This window comes from Petromyzon marinus, chromosome 50 (assembly GCF_048934315.1).
Source record: "Petromyzon marinus isolate PM22_M1 ecotype Great Lakes invasive population chromosome 50, UKy_Petmar_22M1.pri1.0, whole genome shotgun sequence".
In the NCBI taxonomy this organism is placed as follows: domain Eukaryota; kingdom Metazoa; phylum Chordata; class Hyperoartia; order Petromyzontiformes; family Petromyzontidae; genus Petromyzon; species Petromyzon marinus.
The window spans coordinates 9,436,675-9,459,071 of NC_133716.1; positions in this window are offsets into that span (position 1 = coordinate 9,436,675).

Consider the following 22,397-nt stretch of genomic DNA (forward strand, 5'->3'; position numbering starts at 1 on the left):
ATCCTGTATGCCAGGTGCGAGAGTTAAATCTCACCTCCGTGGTGCATATTACCAACCCCGGGATCCCATCTAATCTAATCCAGTGCCAGTTGAGCTAATCGGAAGATTACTAGTTAACGTCCATGGATGGTGGTTAACTTAGCCCATTATCCCCTCAGGAAAGCTGAAATAAGTACTGCCTTTGGCTCCGCCACAGGAATGTGGAACTTCCACCACTGGCTTAGGGCTGCAAGCAGACGATGAGCTAAAGGAAATAACTTCACTTAATTTACTCATACCATGAGTGTGGTGAGCGGCATGTGGGGCTCATAGCGATAGCGTGGGGAGTGTGGTGAGTTGAGTGTGGTGAGCTTTGGAGTCTGGGGAGCGTGGTGAGCTGTGGAGTGTGGTGTGTTGAGTGTGGTGAGTTGTGTGGTGAGCGGTGGGGTGTGGTGAGCTGTGGAGTGTTGAGTTGTGAAGTGTGGTGAGTTGTGTGGTGAGCTGTGAAGTGTGGTGAGCTGTGAAGTGTGGTGAGTTGTGTGGTGAGCTGTGGAGTGTGGTGAGTTGTGTGGTGAGCTGTGAAGTGTGGTGAGTTGTGTGGTGAGCTGTGGAGTGTGGTAAGTTGTGTTGTGAACTTTGGAGTGTGGTGAGCTGAGTGTGGTGACCTGTGGAGTGTTGTGAGCTGTGGAATGTGGTGAGCTGAGTGTGGTAAGTTGTGTTGTGAGCTGTGGAGTGTGGTGAGCTGTGGAGTCTGGTGAGCTGTAGAGTGTGGTGAGCTATAGAGTGTGGTATCTGTGCTTCTGTATCGCTGTGTATCTCCGTGTCTGTAACGTGGTAGTATCTCTGTCTCTGCGTGTATCTGCACAGACCAATTGCTCGTGGTTGCCAGGGCTCCTCTTTACTGCTAGTCCAACTTCGAGAGCGCTTGATTGAATATTTCTGCAGTCGTGTCCAGGTTATAGCGGACCTGAAATTCACAACTCACGTGATGACCGCGGCTTCTGTGACAACCCCATAGCCTTAATTATGAGTTTTATTTTTAAAAACATTGTAAACCATAGGATTTTAACACAGGTGTGTAAATAAAGCAGTGAACCAACCAAGAAGAAATATCACAAGTGATTTTCTTCGGAAATAAATATTTATTGTAGTAGATAATAAATGAACATGTTTTTGTTATTATTATTTTTTTTCCCCCAGTTTTATAACAGTTCTATCCCGATTTCGCTATTGCCGCCGAATCCAGCTTGGCAGGCTGGGAAGACTCCAAGGGCTCGTTGTCTTCGCTGGGCCACCGCCGTCTTGGACACGTCTTCTTCCGGTCATCACGCTGCCAGCGAAGTCTTTCATCTTGCGGGGCCTCCCAGCGTCCTCCTTGCTGACGAGAAGCGTGCGGATAACCATCACCTGGGTTTGCACGCGGGACAAAGTCGCGTTCTATTTCAGCTGCTGCAATCGTACGGAGTTACGCACAGACCTGTGTATATTTATACTACAGAACTGTGATCAGAATCACCGTCAGCTTCACAATGACAACTGTAACAATAGGCTCACGTGAATGCAGAACCATTTATGGATAGGGGAGGAATCCAGGGATGGAATGGACAGATATGTACACAGCTCAATTTCCAATCCAACCCAAAATTTATACGCATGGCATATCTTCAAGAATGTGTGATGTATAATGTATGATGCAGGAATGTACAATGCAATACCCAGTCAAACAATATTTGTTTCAATCTTGATTTGAAGCTTTCGTGACTGCAGGAATCCATTTTCTTTGGTTCTTTCGGTAAAAGTCACGTAGGTAGAAAAACAATAGATCACGAAGTTTCGATCGCAACACAAGCAATCGTCATCAGGTGGTCTTGCTGTGGTTGTCCCACCTGATGACGATTGCTTGTGTTGCGATCGAAACGTCGTGATCTATTATTTTTCTACCTACGTGACTTTACCGAAAGAACCAAAGAGTATAATAAATATTCTTAGCTCTTTCGGTAAAGTCACGTTGAAGGGAAACAAGAAAATAATAAAATATATATAAATATATTGTTCTTCTTTGGTTCTTTCGATAAAGTCACGTAGAATGAGAATAAAATAATAAATTGATAAAATAAAATAACACAATAATATTTTCACGACGTTTCGGCCACAACACAAGCGGCCTTCATCAGGTGAAGGGACGAGACTGTCTGGTAGGACAGCGCTGGAGTGAAAGAGCCACGTTCAGATTACGGCTTTTAAGCTGTGTGAGAGGAACAAAGCGCCTTGACAAAGGAATTAGCATATAATTTAGCATTGAAATGGCTGAATGATTAGCTTGTGACTGGTCACAGAAATAGTTATGTTAAAAGTTAAAGCATACACATCTGCAGAGGCACCCCTTGACAATGGAATTAGCATAGAATTTAGCAATTGAAATAGCTAAGTTAAAGCATACACATCCGCAGAGGCACCCCTTGACAATGGAATTAGCATAGAATTTAGCATTGAAATAGCTGAGTGATTAGCTTGTAACTGCTCACAGAAATAGCTACGTTAAAGTCAGACCATACACATTCACCGAGGCACTTAGTACAAATCAAACAGGAGAATTTAGCATTGAAATAACTAGGCGAATTTAGCATTGAAATAACTGAGTGATTAGCTAGTGACTGGTCACAGAAATGACTATGTTGAAGTCAAGGCCTACACATCTGAGCTATTCACAGTACTATATAGTGAACCAATAAAAACTAAAATATAAATTACCTTAATGTTATCAATAAACTCTATATTCTCCAATCAGCTAAGCTACCAACAATAAGTCGTTATATATCACAATGCTATATGGCGAAAAAATGGGTGGATTCTTACCCTCAACTTTAGCAATTTATTATTGTATTCTCATTCTACGTGACTTTACCGAAAGAACCAAAGAAGATGAATCATTGCAGTCACGAAAGCGTTAAATCGAAAAATATATTGTTGTTTATATATTATATATTTTATTGTTTCCCTTCAACGTGACTTTATAAAATAATAAAATATATATTATTGTTTATATATTATATATTTTATTGTTTCCCTTCAACGTGACTTTATAAAATAATAAAATATATAGAAATATATATTATTGTTTATATATTAAACAATAATATATTATATATATTCACGGGGAAACATTTATTATACTTCTTTTGTTCTTTCGGTAAAGTCACATAGAATGAGAATAAAATAATAAATTGATAAAATAAAATAACACAATAATATTCTCACGACGTTTCGGCCATAGCGGGAAATAGAGCCGCGGGACCGAAACGTCGTGAGAATATTATTGTGTTATTTTATTTTATCAATTTATTATTTTATTCTCATTCTACGTGACTTTACCGAAAGAACCAAAGAAGATGAATCATTGCAGTCACGAAAGCTCTAAATCGAAATTTATTATACTTTTGATTTAAAGCTTTCGTGACTGCAGTAATTCATGTTCTTAGCTCTTTCGGTAAAGTCACGTTGAAGGAAAACAATAAAATATATAATATATAAACAATAATATATATATTTCTATATATTTTATTATTTTATAAAGTCACGTTGAAGGGAAAAAATAAAATATATAATATATGAACAAAAATATATTTATATATATTATTTATATTTTTTATATATTTATATTATTTATATATATTATATATTTTATTGTTTCCCTTCAACGTGACTTTACTGAAAGAGCTAAGTATATGAATTACTGCAGTCACGAAAGCTTTAAATCAAAAGAATAATAAATTACGATTTAAAGCTTTCGTGACTGCAATGATTCATCTTCTTTGGTTCTTTCGGTAAAATCACGTAGAATGAGAATAAAATAATAAATTGATAAAATAAAATAACACAATAATATTCTCACGACGTTTCGGCCCCGCGGCTCTGTTTCCCGCTATGGCCGAAACGTCGTGAGAATATTATTGTGTTATTTTATCAATTTATTATTTTATTCTCATTCTACGTGACTTTACCGAAAGAACAAAAGAAGTATAATAAATGTTTCCCCGTGATCGTTTCTCACTGGGACTCATCGGTGGATCGCGAGCAACGAGCGTTGTGTTGTCGGCTGTGTGCGCCCCCAGTGTTGCGACTCACCCCACGCGGGTTCCTCCTTTGGAAATAGCGGGCCTTGGAATTGTAGACAAACGCCTTCCGCACCAATTGTGGGCTCAGGCCGCCATCACGCGGCTTCTGTTCTCAGAGCAACAGCCAAGATGCACAATAAGAGGCACACACACGCACTCCCGTTAACGATGTGGAATCTCTGGCATGCAAAAAAAAACTCTTCACGCTCCGTATTTCCAAATGGAGTTCAGAAACATTACTCGACGTACAGGTACGAACATTATTTATACTAGCTCGTTGATTCCTAATTTGCTCGTATTATAAAACGTAAGAGGTGTTTCTTGAATAATTACACAACACTGCTCTGAGCAACACTTTACAACGAACTTTCCCTGCACACTTCTGAATCACGCCGTGCTGCGCGTCTGGCCATGATTTTAAACAAACGGAGCTCCGGGCATGCGCTCTGTCCGTCCCTCTCCCTGAACCGGATCTAATGACTAGCCAGGTGAAGTATGGCCAAAACTCCCCACCATCCCAGTCCGCACCCACATCACCCTCCGCGGCCAGAGGGACACAACGACTAAGTCACGATGTGTCACGTCGCCTCATCTGCTCACTAGCTAATGCGCCTGTCCGATGCCGTGCCAGCAACATCCGAATAGAGACCTGTTATAGGCCTCGCACATTCTCCTGCAGGCCCCGCGGCTCTGTTTGCCGCTACAACTTGCTGACCCGCCCATACTGGACGTCTGTGAAAGACTAAAACAGCCTCATAGCTTATCGGACTGCTCCAGTCTCAAGAGAGATTCTGACGCTGTTCAGGTCCCCCGTACCTGCCTCCAAAACGGGGTTGGGTTGGTTCGGGTGGTGGTGGTTGTAGAGGGGGAGTGTGCAGGGGAGGTAGCGGAGGGGGGCAGCGGAGAGGGGTAGCGGAGGGGGGTAGCGGTGGGGATAGTGGGGGGGGGTAGTGAGGGGTAGTGGGGGGGTAGCAGAGGGGGTAGTGGGGGGGGGTAGCGGGGGCGCAGGGGAGTAGCGGGGGAGGCGGCCTCAAATCGACCAAAATGCCCTCCGGGATCGATCTACTGTATACAAATTTGATATTAACTTATTTTAAAGTTGACCGCTACCCCCACGCTAAAGTGTTATTTGACTGTTGTAGTGCGGCGGTGCGATGAACGTACCTTGCGTGCCCAAATCCACGCGATCACTTGCACTGCACTGAATCCCGTGCTGATTGCGGAGATGACGGTCGACAAGAGGCTATGTCGGTGCTGCTCTCGCGGCTCCGGCGGTGGTTGAATGTCGCACGGCCTCTGCTCGGCGGGGACGTCTTCTCTCTCGTTGCTGTCCGGTATCGATTGGCTCGGAAAATCGGTCGAAGCAAAGTCGGCATATGCCATGGGGGCATTGCCACCAAGATCATCGGGATTTCCAAGAGGAGCAACATTGCCACCAAGATCATCGGGATTTCCAAGAGGAGCAACATTGCCACCAAGATCATCGGGATTTCCAAGAAGAGCAGCACTGCCACCAAGATCATCGGGATTTCCAAGAGGAGCAACATTGCCACCAAGATCATCGGGATTTCCAAGAAGAGCAGCACTGCCACCAAGATCATCGGGATTTCCAAGAGGAGCAACATTGCCACCAAGATCATCGGGATTTCCAAGAAGAGCAGCACTGCCACCAAGATCATCGGGATTTCCAAGAGGAGCAACATTGCCACCAAGATCATCGGGATTTCCAAGACTAGCAGCATTGCCACCCAGGTTATCGAGATATCCAATCAGGGAATTAACCCCCAGGTGATCGCTCACCTTTAGTATGGAGGGTGGCAGCCAGATGGCCGGCTCCATCACCCCTTGCCAAGTGACAAATCCGACTAAAGACGCCATCGTGAGCATCACTTGGTACGGGTTGCATCTGGACACATCCATCTTTGCCGTTCGATCGCGATCACAACAGCAGAGAGCGGCTGCACTCCTCCTCGTAAGACTCGACTGTGGCCCACGTGTTCAACCACGTGGGGTGGTCACGTGGCCCACTGGTTCGTAACGACAGTCCACGGTTGGAACCCAACGGGCCGCCCCGTAGCCATGGCAACGGGAGGTTGTCCACTCCACTGGCGAGTGTCTGTGATCTATTATTATAAAAATAATAATATATCACAACGTTTCGATCACAACACAAGCGGTCATCCTTAGGAGGAAAAAAATAATCCAGCAGTTGAACTGCTGAACGAGCAGTTCCACTGTTTCAACCTTGTTGTAACAGCTCTTAAAACAAGGTTGTAACAGCTCTCTCGCTGTTACAACAAGGTTATAACCTTTATCACCTTGTTGTAACAGCTCTCTCGCTGTTACAACAAGGTTATAACCTTTATCACCTTGTTGTAACAGCTCTCTCGCTGTTTTTTTCCGCCTGAGAACGGCCGCTTTTGTTGCGATCGAAACGTCGTGATCTATTATTATTATTTTGTTTCTACCTACGCGACTGTACCGAAAGAACCAGAGAGTAATGGCCCATTGATTTACATGTTTTTTTAAATCAAGATCATCCTAGTATTGTGTGTGCACCCCTTCCGTTTTCGTTCTCTTTGTCACCAACGACCGTGAATGGAGACTGAACACGCAACAATGGTGCCAAGTGAACAACGTTAATACGCATTCACAAAGAGAATTGATACTTTCTCAATAAAGATGGAATTCCGCACACACATTGGAATGATGTTGCCGTGGTGTTGTTCGTTCCCGCATTCGACTGGCAAATGCGGTGGTTGCCAGTTCGATCTCGCAGCGCAGCAGTTGATCCTCACCCCGCCTCTGTCAGCCCCAAAAGTTTGAATGGTAAACGCCACTGAGTGAACGGGCAGGTCATGTCTGCTGGGGTACAGTGTGGAGGAGACTTCTTCAACACGTCCCGCCAGCGTGAACGGGTAGGGCCACGCAGCTTTACACATCAACAATCGGCTGCGCAAACCACTCACTGATCCAGGGTCGAGGCTCAAGCCTGCTTTGCTTCTGATATTTGATGATATAAAGTTGTGAAAATAATTAAAGGTGATATTCTTTGGGTCTTTCGGGAAAGTCACGTTGATAGGTTCAAAGGAAATAACCAAAAATTTACATTATTAAAACTACGACGTTTCGATCGCAACACAAGCGTGATGACGAACGCTTGTGTTGCGATCGAAACGTGGTAGTTGTTATTTGTTGTTATTTTCTTTTAACCTATCTCCGTGACTTTACCGAAAGACCCAAAGAATATGAATTCCTGCAGTCACGAAAGCATTAAGTGAACAATAAAAGGTAATTGAAACAAACTGAGCTATAAAGGTATTTTTCAGAAGCGACCTGACTATCACGAATGAAAGTTCAAGAAAGTGGCCGATCACGTGGACATGTGTAGCAGCTAAATTCTCTAAACGCACGTTTATAAATTGTGTTAAGAACACTGAAAGACATTAGTCTACCCAATGGTGATGATGGCCATGATCAGGATGGCATTAGGTGCGAAAGTAGTGGTCCCCGCTCGCCTATTTAACCGTGCAGTCATGCATTGTGTTGAGTCTATGATGCCAGTAGTATCCAGGCTTAAACCTGCTGAGCGTGGTGAGCTGTGGAGTGTGGTGAGCAGTGGAATGTGGTGAGCTGTGGAATGTGGTGAGCTGAGTGTGGTGAGTTGTGTTGTGAGCTTTGGAATGTGGTGAGCTGATGTGATGAGTTGTGTTGGGAGCTGTGTAGAGTGTGGTGAGCTGTGGAGTGTGGTGAGCAGTGGAGTGTGGTGAGCAGTGGAGTGTGGTGAGCAGTGGAGTGTGGTGAGCTGAGTGGTGAGTTGTGGAAAGTGGTGAGCTGTGGAGTGTGGTGAGCTTAGTGTGGTGAGCTGTGGTGAGCTGTGGAGTGTGGTGAGCTGAGTGGTGAGCTGTGAAGTGTGGTGAGCTTAGTGTGGTGAGCTGTGGAGTGTGGTGAGCTGAGTGGTGAGCTGAGTGTGGTGAGCTGAGTGGTGAGCTGTGGAGTGTGGTGAGCTGAGTGGTGAGCTGAGTGGTGAGCTGTGTGGTGAGTTGTGGAGTGTGGTGAGCTGTGGAGTGTGGTGAGCTGAGTGGTGAGCTGTGGAGTGTGGTGAGCTGAGTGGCGAGCTGAGTGGCGAGCTGAGTGGTGAGCTGAGTGGTGAGCTGGGTAGTGAGCTGGGTGGTGAGCTGGGTGGTGAGCTGAGCGGTGAGCTGAGCTGAGCGGTGAGCTGAGCTGAGCGGTGAGGTGACCTGAGCGGTGAGGTGAGCTGAGCGGTGAGGTGAGCTGAGCGGTGAGGTGAGCTGAGCGGTGAGGTGAGCTGAGCGGTGAGGTGAGCGGTGAGGTGAGGTGAGCGGTGAGGTGAGCGGTGAGGTGAGGTGAGCGGTGAGGTGAGGTGAGCGGTGAGGTGAGCGGTGAGGTGAGGTGAGCGGTGAGGTGAGGTGAGCGGTGAGGTGAGCGGTGAGGTGAGCGGTGAGGTGAGGTGAGGTGAGCGGTGAGGTGAGGTGAGGTGAGCGGTGAGGTGAGGTGAGCGGTGAGGTGAGCGGTGAGGTGAGCGGTGAGGTGAGCGGTGAGGTGAGGTGAGGTGAGCGGTGAGGTGAGGTGAGGTGAGCGGTGAGGTGAGGTGAGGTGAGCGGTGAGGTGAGGTGAGGTGAGCGGTGAGGTGAGGTGAGGTGAGCGGTGAGGTGAGGTGAGCGGTGAGGTGAGGTGAGCGGTGAGGTGAGGTGAGCGGTGAGGTGAGGTGAGCGGTGAGGTGAGGTGAGCGGTGAGGTGAGCGGTGAGGTGAGGTGAGGTGAGCGGTGAGGTGAGGTGAGGTGAGCGGTGAGGTGAGATGAGGTGAGCGGTGAGGTGAGGTGAGCGGTGAGGTGAGCGGTGAGGTGAGGTGAGCGGTGAGGTGTGAGGTGAGGTGAGCGGTGAGATGAGGTGAGCGGTGAGGTGGGGTGAGGTGAGCGGTGAGGTGAGGTGAGCGGTGAGGTGAGGTGAGGTGAGCGATGAGGTGAGCGGTGAGGTGAGGTGAGGTGAGCGGTGAGGCGAGGTGAGCGGTGAGGTGAGGTGAGCGGTGAGGCGAGGTGAGGTGAGGTGAGCGGTGAGGTGAGGTGAGCGGTGAGGTGAGCGGTGAGGCGAGGTGAGGTGAGGTGAGCGGTGAGGTGAGGTGAGCGGTGAGGTGAGCGGTGAGGTGAGGTGAGCGGTGAGGTGAGGTGAGCGGTGAGGCGAGGTGAGCGGTGAGGCGAGGTGAGGTGAGGTGAGGTGAGCGGTGAGGTGAGGTGAGCGGTGAGGTGAGCGGTGAGGCGAGGTGAGTTGAGGTGAGCGGTGAGGTGAGGTGTGAGGTGAGGTGAGCGGTGAGGTGAGCGGTGAGGTGAGCGGTGAGGTGAGCGGTGAGGTGAGCGGTGAGGTGAGGTGAGCGGTGAGATGAGTTGAGGTGAGCGGTGAGGTGAGGTGAGCGGTGAGGTGAGCGGTGAGGTGAGGTGAGCGGTGAGGTGAGCGGTGAGGTGAGCGGTGAGGTGAGCGGTGAGGTGAGGTGAGAGGTGAGCGGTGAGGTGAGCGGTGAGGTGAGAGGTGAGCGGTGAGGTGAGCGGTGAGGTGAGCGGTGAGGTGAGAGGTGAGGTGAGAGGTGAGGTGAGAGGTGAGCGGTGAGGTGAGCGGTGAGGTGAGCGGTGAGGTGAGCGGTGAGGTGAGGTGAGCGGTGAGGTGAGCGGTGAGGTGAGCGGTGAGGTGAGCGGTGAGGGGAGTTGAGCGGTGAGGGGAGTTGAGCGGTGAGGTGAGGTGAGCGGTGAAGTGAGCGGTGAGGCGAGAGGTGAGCGGTGAGGTGAGCGGTGAGGTGAGGTGAGGGGTGAGGTGAGGTGAGGTGAGCGGTGAGGTGAGCGGTGAGGTGAGCGGTGAGGTGAGCGGTGAGGTGAGCGGTGAGGTGAGCGGTGAGGTGAGCGGTGAGGTGAGCGGTGAGGTGAGCGGTGAGGTGAGGTGAGCGGTGAGGTGAGGTGAGCGGTGAGGTGAGCGGTGAGGTGAGGTGAGCGGTGAGGTGAGCGGTGAGGTGAGCGGTGAGGAGAGGTGAGCGGTGAGGTGAGTGGTGAGGTGAGGTGGGCGGTGAGGTGAGCGGTGAGGTGAGGTGGGCGGTGAGGTGAGCGGTGAGGTGAGGTGGGCGGTGAGGTGATCGGTGAGGTGAGGTGGGCGGTGAGGTGAGGTGGGCGGTGAGGTGAGCGGTGAGGTGATGTGGGCGGTGAGGTGAGCGGTGAGGTGAGGTGGGCGGTGAGGTGAGCGGTGAGGTGAGGTGCGCGGTGAGGTGAGCGGTGAGGTGAGGTGGGCGGTGAGGTGAGCGGTGAGGTGAGGTGGGCGGTGAGGTGAGCGGTGAGGTGGGCGGTGAGGTGAGCGGTGAGGTGAGGTGGGCGGTGAGGTGAGCGGTGAGGTGGGCGGTGAGGTGAGCGGTGAGGTGAGGTGGGCGGTGAGGTGAGCGGTGAGGTGAGGTGGGCGGTGAGGTGGGCGGTGAGGTGGGCGGTGAGGTGAGCGGTGAGGTGAGGTGGGCGGTGAGGTGAGCGGTGAGGTGAGGTGGGCGGTGAGGTGAGCGGTGAGGTGAGGTGGGCGGTGAGGTGAGCGGTGAGGTGAGGTGGGCGGTGAGGTGGGCGGTGAGGTGGGCGGTGAGGTGAGCGGTGAGGTGAGGTGGGCGGTGAGGTGAGCGGTGAGGTGAGGTGGGCGGTGAGGTGAGCGGTGAGGTGAGGTGGGCGGTGAGGTGAGCGGTGAGGTGAGGTGGGCGGTGAGGTGGGCGGTGAGGTGGGCGGTGAGGTGAGCGGTGAGGTGAGGTGGGCGGTGAGGTGAGCGGTGAGGTGAGGTGGGCGGTGAGGTGAGCGGTGAGGTGAGCGGTGAGGTGAGCGGTGAGGTGAGCGGTGAGGTGAGGTGAGCGGTGAGGTGAGGTGAGGTGAGCGGTGAGATGAGTTGAGGTGAGCGGTGAGGTGAGGTGAGCGGTGAGGTGAGCGGTGAGGTGAGGTGAGCGGTGAGGTGAGCGGTGAGGTGAGCGGTGAGGTGAGCGGTGAGGTGAGGTGAGAGGTGAGCGGTGAGGTGAGCGGTGAGGTGAGAGGTGAGCGGTGAGGTGAGAGGTGAGGTGAGAGGTGAGCGGTGAGGTGAGCGGTGAGGTGAGCGGTGAGGTGAGGTGAGCGGTGAGGTGAGCGGTGAGGTGAGCGGTGAGGTGAGCGGTGAGGGGAGTTGAGCGGTGAGGTGAGGTGAGCGGTGAAGTGAGCGGTGAGGCGAGAGGTGAGCGGTGAGGTGAGCGGTGAGGTGAGGTGAGGGGTGAGGTGAGGTGAGGGGTGAGGTGAGGTGAGCGGTGAGGTGAGCGGTGAGGTGAGCGGTGAGGTGAGCGGTGAGGTGAGCGGTGAGGTGAGCGGTGAGGTGAGCGGTGAGGTGAGCGGTGAGGTGAGGTGAGCGGTGAGGTGAGGTGAGCGGGGAGGTGAGGTGAGCGGGGAGGTGTGAGGTGAGGTGAGCGGTGAGGTGAGCGGTGAGGTGAGCGGTGAGGAGAGGTGAGCGGTGAGGTGAGTGGTGAGGTGAGGTGGGCGGTGAGGTGAGCGGTGAGGTGAGGTGGGCGGTGAGGTGAGCGGTGAGGTGAGGTGGGCGGTGAGGTGATCGGTGAGGTGAGGTGGGCGGTGAGGTGAGGTGGGCGGTGAGGTGAGCGGTGAGGTGATGTGGGCGGTGAGGTGAGCGGTGAGGTGAGGTGGGCGGTGAGGTGAGCGGTGAGGTGAGGTGCGCGGTGAGGTGAGCGGTGAGGTGAGGTGGGCGGTGAGGTGAGCGGTGAGGTGAGGTGGGCGGTGAGGTGAGCGGTGAGGTGGGCGGTGAGGTGAGCGGTGAGGTGAGGTGGGCGGTGAGGTGAGCGGTGAGGTGGGCGGTGAGGTGAGCGGTGAGGTGAGGTGGGCGGTGAGGTGAGCGGTGAGGTGAGGTGGGCGGTGAGGTGGGCGGTGAGGTGGGCGGTGAGGTGAGCGGTGAGGTGAGGTGGGCGGTGAGGTGAGCGGTGAGGTGAGGTGGGCGGTGAGGTGAGCGGTGAGGTGAGGTGGGCGGTGAGGTGAGCGGTGAGGTGAGGTGGGCGGTGAGGTGGGCGGTGAGGTGGGCGGTGAGGTGAGCGGTGAGGTGAGGTGGGCGGTGAGGTGAGCGGTGAGGTGAGGTGGGCGGTGAGGTGAGCGGTGAGGTGAGGTGGGCGGTGAGGTGAGCGGTGAGGTGAGGTGGGCGGTGAGGTGGGCGGTGAGGTGGGCGGTGAGGTGAGCGGTGAGGTGAGGTGGGCGGTGAGGTGAGCGGTGAGGTGAGGTGGGCGGTGAGGTGAGCGGTGAGATGAGCGGTGAGGTGAGCGGTGAGGTGAGCGGTGAGGTGAGGTGAGCGGTGAGGTGAGGTGAGGTGAGCGGTGAGATGAGTTGAGGTGAGCGGTGAGGTGAGGTGAGCGGTGAGGTGAGCGGTGAGGTGAGGTGAGCGGTGAGGTGAGCGGTGAGGTGAGCGGTGAGGTGAGCGGTGAGGTGAGCGGTGAGGTGAGGTGAGAGGTGAGCGGTGAGGTGAGCGGTGAGGTGAGAGGTGAGCGGTGAGGTGAGCGGTGAGGTGAGAGGTGAGCGGTGAGGTGAGAGGTGAGGTGAGAGGTGAGCGGTGAGGTGAGCGGTGAGGTGAGCGGTGAGTTGAGGTGAGCGGTGAGGTGAGCGGTGAGGTGAGCGGTGAGGTGAGCGGTGAGGGGAGTTGAGCGGTGAGGTGAGGTGAGCGGTGAAGTGAGCGGTGAGGCGAGAGGTGAGCGGTGAGGTGAGCGGTGAGGTGAGGTGAGGGGTGAGGTGAGGTGAGGGGTGAGGTGAGGTGAGCGGTGAGGTGAGCGGTGAGGTGAGCGGTGAGGTGAGCGGTGAGGTGAGCGGTGAGGTGAGCGGTGAGGTGAGCGGTGAGGTGAGCGGTGAGGTGAGCGGTGAGGTGAGGTGAGCGGTGAGGTGAGGTGAGCGGGGAGGTGAGCGGTGAGGTGAGGTGAGCGGTGAGGTGAGCGGTGAGGTGAGCGGTGAGGAGAGGTGAGCGGTGAGGTGAGTGGTGAGGTGAGGTGGGCGGTGAGGTGAGCGGTGAGGTGAGGTGGGCGGTGACGTGAGCGGTGAGGTGAGGTGGGCGGTGAGGTGAGCGGTGAGGTGAGGTGGGCGGTGAGGTGAGGTGGGCGGTGAGGTGAGCGGTGAGGTGATGTGGGCGGTGAGGTGAGCGGTGAGGTGAGGTGGGCGGTGAGGTGAGCGGTGAGGTGAGGTGCGCGGTGAGGTGAGCGGTGAGGTGAGGTGGGCGGTGAGGTGAGCGGTGAGGTGAGGTGGGCGGTGAGGTGAGCGGTGAGGTGGGCGGTGAGGTGAGCGGTGAGGTGAGGTGGGCGGTGAGGTGAGCGGTGACGTGGGCGGTGAGGTGAGCGGTGAGGTGAGGTGGGCGGTGAGGTGAGCGGTGAGGTGAGGTGGGCGGTGAGGTGGGCGGTGAGGTGGGCGGTGAGGTGAGCGGTGAGGTGAGGTGGGCGGTGAGGTGAGCGGTGAGGTGAGGTGGGCGGTGAGGTGAGCGGTGAGGTGAGGTGGGCGGTGAGGTGAGCGGTGAGGTGAGGTGGGCGGTGAGGTGGGCGGTGAGGTGGGCGGTGAGGTGAGCGGTGAGGTGAGGTGGGCGGTGAGGTGAGCGGTGAGGTGAGGTGGGCGGTGAGGTGAGCGGTGAGGTGAGGTGGGCGGTGAGGTGAGCGGTGAGGTGAGGTGGGCGGTGAGGTGGGCGGTGAGGTGGGCGGTGAGGTGAGCGGTGAGGTGAGGTGGGCGGTGAGGTGAGCGGTGAGGTGAGGTGGGCGGTGAGGTGAGCGGTGAGGTGAGGTGGGCGGTGAGGTGAGCGGTGAGGTGAGGTGGGCGGTGAGGTGAGCGGTGAGGTGAGGTGGGCGGTGAGGTGAGCGGTGAGGTGAGGTGGGCGGTGAGGTGAGCGGTGAGGTGAGGTGGGCGGTGAGGTGAGCGGTGAGGTGAGGTGGGCGGTGAGGTGGGCGGTGAGGTGAGCGGTGAGGTGAGGTGGGCGGTGAGGTGAGCGGTGAGGTGAGTGGTGAGCTGTGGAGTGTGGCGAGCTGAGTGGCGAGCTGAGTGGCGAGCTGAGTGGTGAGCTGGGTGGTGAGCTGGGTGGTGAGCTGGGTGGTGAGCTGAGCGGTGAGCTGAGCTGAGCGGTGAGCTGAGCTGAGCGGTGAGCTGAGCTGAGCGGTGAGGTGACCTGAGCGCTGAGGTGAGCGGAGCGGTGAGGTGAGCTGAGCGGTGAGGTGAGGTGAGCGGTGAGGTGAGCGGTGAGGTGAGCGGTGAGGTGAGCGGTGAGGTGTGAGGTGAGGTGAGGTGAGCGGTGAGGTGAGCGGTGAGGTGAGGTGAGCGGTGAGGTGAGCGGTGAGGTGAGGTGAGCGGTGAGGTGAGGTGAGCGGTGAGGTGAGGTGAGCGGTGAGGTGAGGTGAGGTGAGCGGTGAGGTGAGGTGAGAGGTGAGCGGTGAGGTGAGGTGAGAGGTGAGCGGTGAGGTGAGGTGAGAGGTGAGCGGTGAGGTGAGCGGTGAGGTGAGGTGAGAGGTGAGGTGAGGTGAGAGGTGAGCGGTGAGGTGAGGTGAGAGGTGAGCGGTGAGGTGAGAGGTGAGGTGAGAGGTGAGCGGTGAGGTGAGCGGTGAGGTGAGCGGTTAGGTGAGGTGAGCGGTGAGGTGAGCGGTAAGGTGAGGTGGGCGGTGAGGTGGGCGGTGAGGTGGGCGGTGAGGTGAGCGGTGAGGTGAGGTGGGCGGTGAGGTGAGCGGTGAGGTGAGGTGGGCGGTGAGGTGAGCGGTGAGGTGAGGTGGGCGGTGAGGTGAGCGGTGAGGTGAGGTGGGCGGTGAGGTGAGCGGTGAGGTGAGGTGGGCGGTGAGGTGGGCGGTGAGGTGGGCGGTGAGGTGAGCGGTGAGGTGAGGTGGGCGGTGAGGTGAGCGGTGAGGTAAGGTGGGCGGTGAGGTGAGCGGTGAGGTGAGGTGGGCGGTGAGGTGAGCGGTGAGGTGAGGTGGGCGGTGAGGTGGGCGGTGAGGTGGGCGGTGAGGTGAGCGGTGAGGTGAGGTGGGCGGTGAGGTGAGCGGTGAGGTGAGGTGGGCGGTGAGGTGAGCGGTGAGGTGAGGTGGGCGGTGAGGTGAGCGGTGAGGTGAGGTGGGCGGTGAGGTGGGCGGTGAGGTGGGCGGTGAGGTGAGCGGTGAGGTGAGGTGGGCGGTGAGGTGAGCGGTGAGGTGAGGTGGGCGGTGAGGTGAGCGGTGAGGTGAGGTGGGCGGTGAGGTGAGCGGTGAGGTGAGGTGGGCGGTGAGGTGAGCGGTGAGGTGAGGTGGGCGGTGAGGTGAGCGGTGAGGTGAGGTGGGCGGTGAGGTGAGCGGTGAGGTGAGGTGGGCGGTGAGGTGAGCGGTGAGGTGAGGTGGGCGGTGAGGTGGGCGGTGAGGTGAGCGGTGAGGTGAGGTGGGCGGTGAGGTGAGCGGTGAGGTGAGTGGTGAGCTGTGGAGTGTGGCGAGCTGAGTGGCGAGCTGAGTGGCGAGCTGAGTGGTGAGCTGGGTGGTGAGCTGGGTGGTGAGCTGGGTGGTGAGCTGGGTGGTGAGCTGAGCGGTGAGCTGAGCTGAGCGGTGAGCTGAGCTGAGCGGTGAGCTGAGCTGAGCGGTGAGGTGACCTGAGCGCTGAGGTGAGCGGAGCGGTGAGGTGAGCTGAGCGGTGAGGTGAGGTGAGCGGTGAGGTGAGCGGTGAGGTGAGCGGTGAGGTGAGCGGTGAGGTGTGAGGTGAGGTGAGGTGAGCGGTGAGGTGAGCGGTGAGGTGAGGTGAGCGGTGAGGTGAGCGGTGAGGTGAGGTGAGCGGTGAGGTGAGGTGAGCGGTGAGGTGAGGTGAGCGGTGAGGTGAGGTGAGGTTAGCGGTGAGGTGAGGTGAGAGGTGAGCGGTGAGGTGAGGTGAGAGGTGAGCGGTGAGGTGAGGTGAGAGGTGAGCGGTGAGGTGAGCGGTGAGGTGAGGTGAGAGGTGAGCGGTGAGGTGAGGTGAGAGGTGAGCGGTGAGGTGAGGTGAGAGGTGAGCGGTGAGGTGAGGTGAGAGGTGAGCGGTGAGGTGAGAGGTGAGGTGAGAGGTGAGCGGTGAGGTGAGCGGTGAGGTGAGCGGTGAGGTGAGGTGAGCGGTGAGGGGAGTTGAGCGGTGAGGTGAGCGGTGAGGCGAGGTGAGGTGAGGTGAGCGGTGAGGTGAGGTGAGCGGTGAGGTGAGCGGTGAGGTGAGCGGTGAGGTGAGGTGAGCGGTGAGGCGAGGTGAGCGGTGAGGCGAGGTGAGGTGAGGTGAGCGGTGAGGTGAGGTGAGCGGTGAGGTGAGCGGTGAGGCGAGGTGAGTTGAGGTGAGCGGTGAGGTGAGGTGAGGTGTGAGGTGAGGTGAGCGGTGAGGTGAGGAGCGGTGAGGTGAGCGGTGAGGTGAGCGGTGAGGTGAGGTGAGCGGTGAGGTGAGGTGAGCGGTGAGGTGAGGTGAGGTGAGCGGTGAGATGAGTTGAGGTGAGCGGTGAGGTGAGGTGAGCGGTGAGGTGAGCGGTGAGGTGAGCGGTGAGGTGAGCGGTGAGGTGAGCGGTGAGGTGAGCGGTGAGGTGAGGTGAGAGGTGAGCGGTGAGGTGAGCGGTGAGGTGAGAGGTGAGCGGTGAGGTGAGCGGTGAGGTGAGAGGTGAGCGGTGAGGTGAGAGGTGAGGTAAGAGGTGAGCGGTGAGGTGAGCGGTGAGGTGAGGTGAGCGGTGAGGTGAGCGGTGAGGTGAGCGGTGAGGGGAGTTGAGCGGTGAGGTGAGGTGAGCGGTGAAGTGAGCGGTGAGGCGAGAGGTGAGCGGTGAGGTGAGCGGTGAGGTGAGGTGAGGGGTGAGGTGAGGTGAGGGGTGAGGTGAGGTGAGCGGTGAGGTGAGCGGTGAGGTGAGCGGTGAGCGGTGAGGTGAGCGGTGAGGTGAGCGGTGAGGTGAGCGGTGAGGTGAGGTGAGCGGTGAGGTGAGCGGTGAGGTGAGCGGTGAGGTGAGCGGTGAGGGGAGTTGAGCGGTGAGGTGAGGTGAGTGGTGAAGTGAGCGGTGAGGCGAGAGGTGAGCGGTGAGGTGAGCGGTGAGGTGAGGTGAGGGGTGAGGTGAGGTAAGGGGTGAGGTGAGGTGAGCGGTGAGGTGAGCGGTGAGGTGAGCGGTGAGGTGAGCGGTGAGGTGAGCGGTGAGGTGAGCGGTGAGGTGAGGTGTGAGGTGAGCGGTGAGGTGAGGTGAGCGGTGAGGTGAGGTGAGCGGTGAGGTGAGCGGTGAGGTGAGGTGAGCGGTGAGGTGAGCGGTGAGGTGAGCGGTGAGGAGAGGTGAGCGGTGAGGTGAGTGGTGAGGTGAGGTGGGCGGTGAGGTGAGCGGTGAGGTGAGGTGGGCGGTGAGGTGAGCGGTGAGGTGAGGTGGGCGGTGAGGTGAGCGGTGAGGTGAGGTGGGCGGTGAGGTGAGGTGGGCGGTGAGGTGAGCGGTGAGGTGATGTGGGCGGTGAGGTGAGCGGTGAGGTGAGGTGGGCGGTGAGGTGAGCGGTGAGGTGAGGTGCGCGGTGAGGTGAGCGGTGAGGTGAGGTGGGCGGTGAGGTGAGCGGTGAGGTGAGGTGGGCGGTGAGGTGAGCGGTGAGGTGGGCGGTGAGGTGAGCGGTGAGGTGAGGTGGGCGGTGAGGTGAGCGGTGAGGTGGGCGGTGAGGTGAGCGGTGAGGTGAGGTGGGCGGTGAGGTGAGCGGTGAGGTGAGGTGGGCGGTGAGGTGGGCGGTGAGGTGGGCGGTGAGGTGAGCGGTGAGGTGAGGTGGGCGGTGAGGTGAGCGGTGAGGTGAGGTGGGCGGTGAGGTGAGCGGTGAGGTGAGGTGGGCGGTGAGGTGAGCGGTGAGGTGAGGTGGGCGGTGAGGTGAGCGGTGAGGTGAGGTGGGCGGTGAGGTGAGCGGTGAGGTGAGGTGGGCGGTGAGGTGGGCGGTGAGGTGAGCGGTGAGGTGAGGTGGGCGGTGAGGTGAGCGGTGAGGTGAGTGGTGAGCTGTGGAGTGTGGCGAGCTGAGTGGCGAGCTGAGTGGCGAGCTGAGTGGTGAGCTGGGTGGTGAGCTGGGTGGTGAGCTGGGTGGTGAGCTGAGCGGTGAGCTGAGCTGAGCGGTGAGCTGAGCTGAGCGGTGAGCTGAGCTGAGCGGTGAGGTGACCTGAGCGCTGAGGTGAGCGGAGCGGTGAGGTGAGCTGAGCGGTGAGGTGAGGTGAGCGGTGAGGTGAGCGGTGAGGTGAGCGGTGAGGTGAGCGGTGAGGTGTGAGGTGAGGTGAGGTGAGCGGTGAGGTGAGCGGTGAGGTGAGGTGAGCGGTGAGGTGAGCGGTGAGGTGAGGTGAGCGGTGAGGTGAGGTGAGCGGTGAGGTGAGGTGAGGTGAGCGGTGAGGTGAGGTGAGAGGTGAGCGGTGAGGTGAGGTGAGAGGTGAGCGGTGAGGTGAGGTGAGAGGTGAGCGGTGAGGTGAGCGGTGAGGTGAGGTGAGAGGTGAGCGGTGAGGTGAGGTGAGAGGTGAGCGGTGAGGTGAGGTGAGAGGTGAGCGGTGAGGTGAGAGGTGAGGTGAGAGGTGAGCGGTGAGGTGAGCGGTGAGGTGAGCGGTGAGGTGAGGTGAGCGGTGAGGTGAGCGGTGAGGGGAGTTGAGCGGTGAGGTGAGCGGTGAGGCGAGGTGAGGTGAGGTGAGCGGTGAGGTGAGGTGAGCGGTGAGGTGAGCGGTGAGGTGAGGTGAGCGGTGAGGTGAGGTGAGCGGTGAGGCGAGGTGAGCGGTGAGGCGAGGTGAGGTGAGGTGAGCGGTGAGGTGAGGTGAGCGGTGAGGTGAGCGGTGAGGCGAGGTGAGTTGAGGTGAGCGGTGAGGTGAGGTGAGGTGTGAGGTGAGGTGAGCGGTGAGGTGAGGAGCGGTGAGGTGAGCGGTGAGGTGAGCGGTGAGGTGAGGTGAGCGGTGAGGTGAGGTGAGCGGTGAGATGAGTTGAGGTGAGCGGTGAGGTGAGGTGAGCGGTGAGGTGAGCGGTGAGGTGAGGTGAGCGGTGAGGTGAGCGGTGAGGTGAGCGGTGAGGTGAGGTGAGAGGTGAGCGGTGAGAGGTGAGCGGTGAGGTGAGCGGTGAGGTGAGAGGTGAGCGGTGAGGTGAGCGGTGAGGTGAGAGGTGAGCGGTGAGGTGAGAGGTGAGGTGAGCGGTGAGGTGAGCGGTGAGGTGAGGTGAGCGGTGAGGTGAGCGGTGAGGTGAGCGGTGAGGTGAGCGGTGAGGGGAGTTGAGCGGTGAGGTGAGGTGAGCGGTGAAGTGAGCGGTGAGGCGAGAGGTGAGCGGTGAGGTGAGCGGTGAGGTGAGGTGAGGGGTGAGGTGAGGTGAGGGGTGAGGTGAGGTGAGCGGTGAGGTGAGCGGTGAGGTGAGCGGTGAGCGGTGAGGTGAGCGGTGAGGTGAGCGGTGAGGTGAGCGGTGAGGTGAGCGGTGAGGTGAGGTGAGCGGTGAGGTGAGCGGTGAGGTGAGGTGAGCGGTGAGGTGAGGTGAGCGGTGAGGTGAGCGGTGAGGTGAGGTGAGCGGTGAGGTGAGCGGTGAGGTGAGGTGAGCGGTGAGGTGAGCGGTGAGGTGAGCGGTGAGGAGAGGTGAGCGGTGAGGTGAGCGGTGAGGTGAGGTGGGCGGTGAGGTGAGCGGTGAGGTGAGGTGGGCGGTGAGGTGAGCGGTGAGGTGGGCGGTGAGGTGAGCGGTGAGGTGAGGTGGGCGGTGAGGTGAGCGGTGAGGTGAGGTGGGCGGTGAGGTGAGCGGTGAGGTGAGGTGGGCGGTGAGGTGAGCGGTGAGGTGAGGTGGGCGGTGAGGTGAGCGGTGAGGTGAGGTGGGCGGTGAGGTGAGCGGTGAGGTGGGCGGTGAGGTGAGCGGTGAGGTGAGGTGGGCGGTGAGGTGAGCGGTGAGGTGAGGTGGGCGGTGAGGTGGGCGGTGAGGTGAGCGGTGAGGTGAGGTGGGCGGTGAGGTGAGCGGTGAGGTGAGGTGGGCGGTGAGGTGAGCGGTGAGGTGAGGTGGGCGGTGAGGTGAGCGGTGAGGTGAGGTGGGCGGTGAGGTGAGCGGTGAGGTGAGGTGGGCGGTGAGGTGAGCCGTGAGGTGAGGTGGGCGGTGAGGTGAGCGGTGTGGTGAGGTGAGCGGTGAGGTGAGGTGGGCGGTGAGGTGAGCGGTGAGGTGAGGTGGGCGGTGAGGTGGGCGGTGAGGTGAGCGGTCAGGTGAGGTGGGCGGTGAGGTGAGCGGTGAGGTGAGTGGTGAGCTGTGGAGTGTGGTGAGCTGAGTGGTGAGCTGAGTGGTGAGCTGAGTGGCGAGCTGAGTGGCGAGCTGAGTGGTGAGCTGAGTGGTGAGCTGGGTGGTGAGCTGGGTGGTGAGCTGGGTGGTGAGCTGAGCGGTGAGCTGAGCTGAGCGGTGAGCTGAGCTGAGCGGTGAGGTGACCTGAGCGCTGAGGTGAGCGGAGCGGTGAGGTGAGCTGAGCGGTGAGGTGAGCTGAGCGGTGAGGTGAGCTGAGCGGTGAGGTGAGCTGAGCGGTGAGGTGAGGTGAGCGGTGAAGTGAGCGGTGAGGTGTGAGGTGAGGTGAGGTGAGCGGTGAGGTGAGGTGAGCGGTGAGGTGAGCGGTGAGGTGAGGTGAGCGGTGAGGTGAGGTGAGCGGTGAGGTGAGGTGAGGTGAGCGGTGAGGTGAGGTGAGGTGAGCGGTGAGGTGAGCGGTGAGGTGAGGTGAGGTGAGCGGTGAGGTGAGGTGAGCGGTGAGGTGAGGTGAGGTGAGCGGTGAGGTGAGGTGTGGTGAGCGGTGAGGTGAGGTGAGCGGTGAGGTGAGGTGAGGTGAGCGGTGAGGTGAGGTGAGCGGTGAGGTGAGCGGTGAGGTGAGCGGTGAGGCGAGGTGAGGTGAGGTGAGCGGTGAGGTGAGGTGAGGTGTGAGGTGAGGTGAGCGGTGAGGTGAGGAGCGGTGAGGTGAGCGGTGAGGTGAGGTGAGCGGTGAGGTGAGGTGAGGTGAGCGGTGAGGTGAGGTGAGGTGAGCGGTGAGGTGAGGTGAGGTGAGCGGTGAGATGAGTTGAGGTGAGCGGTGAGGTGAGCGGTGAGCGGTGAGGTGAGCGGTGAGGTGAGCGGTGAGGTGAGGTGAGAGGTGAGCGGTGAGGTGAGGTGAGGTGAGAGGTGAGCGGTGAGGTGAGGTGAGAGGTGAGCGGTGAGGTGAGAGGTGAGCGGTGAGGTGAGCGGTGAGGTGAGCGGTGAGGTGAGGTGAGCGGTGAGGTGAGCGGTGAGGGGAGTTGAGCGGTGAGGTGAGGTGAGCGGTGAGCGGTGAGGCGAGAGGTGAGCGGTGAGGTGAGCGGTGATGTGAGGTGAGCGGTGAGGTGAGCGGTGAGGTGAGGTGAGGGGTGAGGTGAGGTGAGCGGTGAGGTGAGCGGTGAGGTGAGCGGTGAGGTGAGCAGTGAGGTGAGGTGAGCGGTGAGGTGAGGTGAGCGGTGAGGTGAGCGGTGAGGTGAGGTGAGCGGTGAGGTGAGCGGTGAGGTGAGCGGTGAGGAGAGGTGAGCGGTGAGGTGAGCGGTGAGGTGAGGTGGGCGGTGAGGTGAGCGGTGAGATGAGGTGGGCGGTGAGGTGAGCGGTGAGGTGAGGTGGGCGGTGAGGTGAGCGGTGAGGTGAGGTGGGCGGTGAGGTGAGGTGGGCGGTGAGGTGAGCGGTGAGGTGATGTGGGCGGCGAGGTGAGCGGTGAGGTGAGGTGAGCGGTGAGGTGAGCGGTGAGGTGAGGTGAGCGGTGAGGTGAGCGGTGAGGTGAGGTGGGCGGTGAGGTGAGCGGTGAGGTGAGGTGGGCGGTGAGGTGAGCGGTGAGGTGAGGTGGGCGGTGAGGTGAGCGGTGAGGTGAGGTGGGCGGTGAGGTGAGCGGTGAGGTGAGGTGGGCGGTGAGGTGAGCGGTGAGGTGGGCGGTGAGGTGAGCGGTGAGGTGAGGTGGGCGGTGAGGTGAGCGGTGAGGTGAGGTGGGCGGTGAGGTGGGCGGTGAGGTGAGCGGTGAGGTGAGGTGGGCGGTGAGGTGAGCGGTGAGGTGAGGTGGGCGGTGAGGTGAGCGGTGAGGTGAGGTGGGCGGTGAGGTGAGCGGTGAGGTGAGGTGGGCGGTGAGGTGAGCGGTGAGGTGAGCGGTGAGGTGAGGTGGGCGGTGAGGTGAGCGGTGAGGTTAGGTGGGCGATGAGGTGAGCGGTGAGGTGAGGTGGGCGGTGAGGTGAGCGGTGAGGTGAGGTGGGCGGTGAGGTGAGCGGTGAGGTGAGGTGGGCGGTGAGGTGAGCGGTGAGGTGAGGTGGGTGGTGAGGTGAGCGGTGAGGTGAGGTGAGCGGTGAGGTGAGCGGTGAGGTGAGGTGAGCGGTGAGGTGAGGTGAGCGGTGAGGTGAGCGGTGA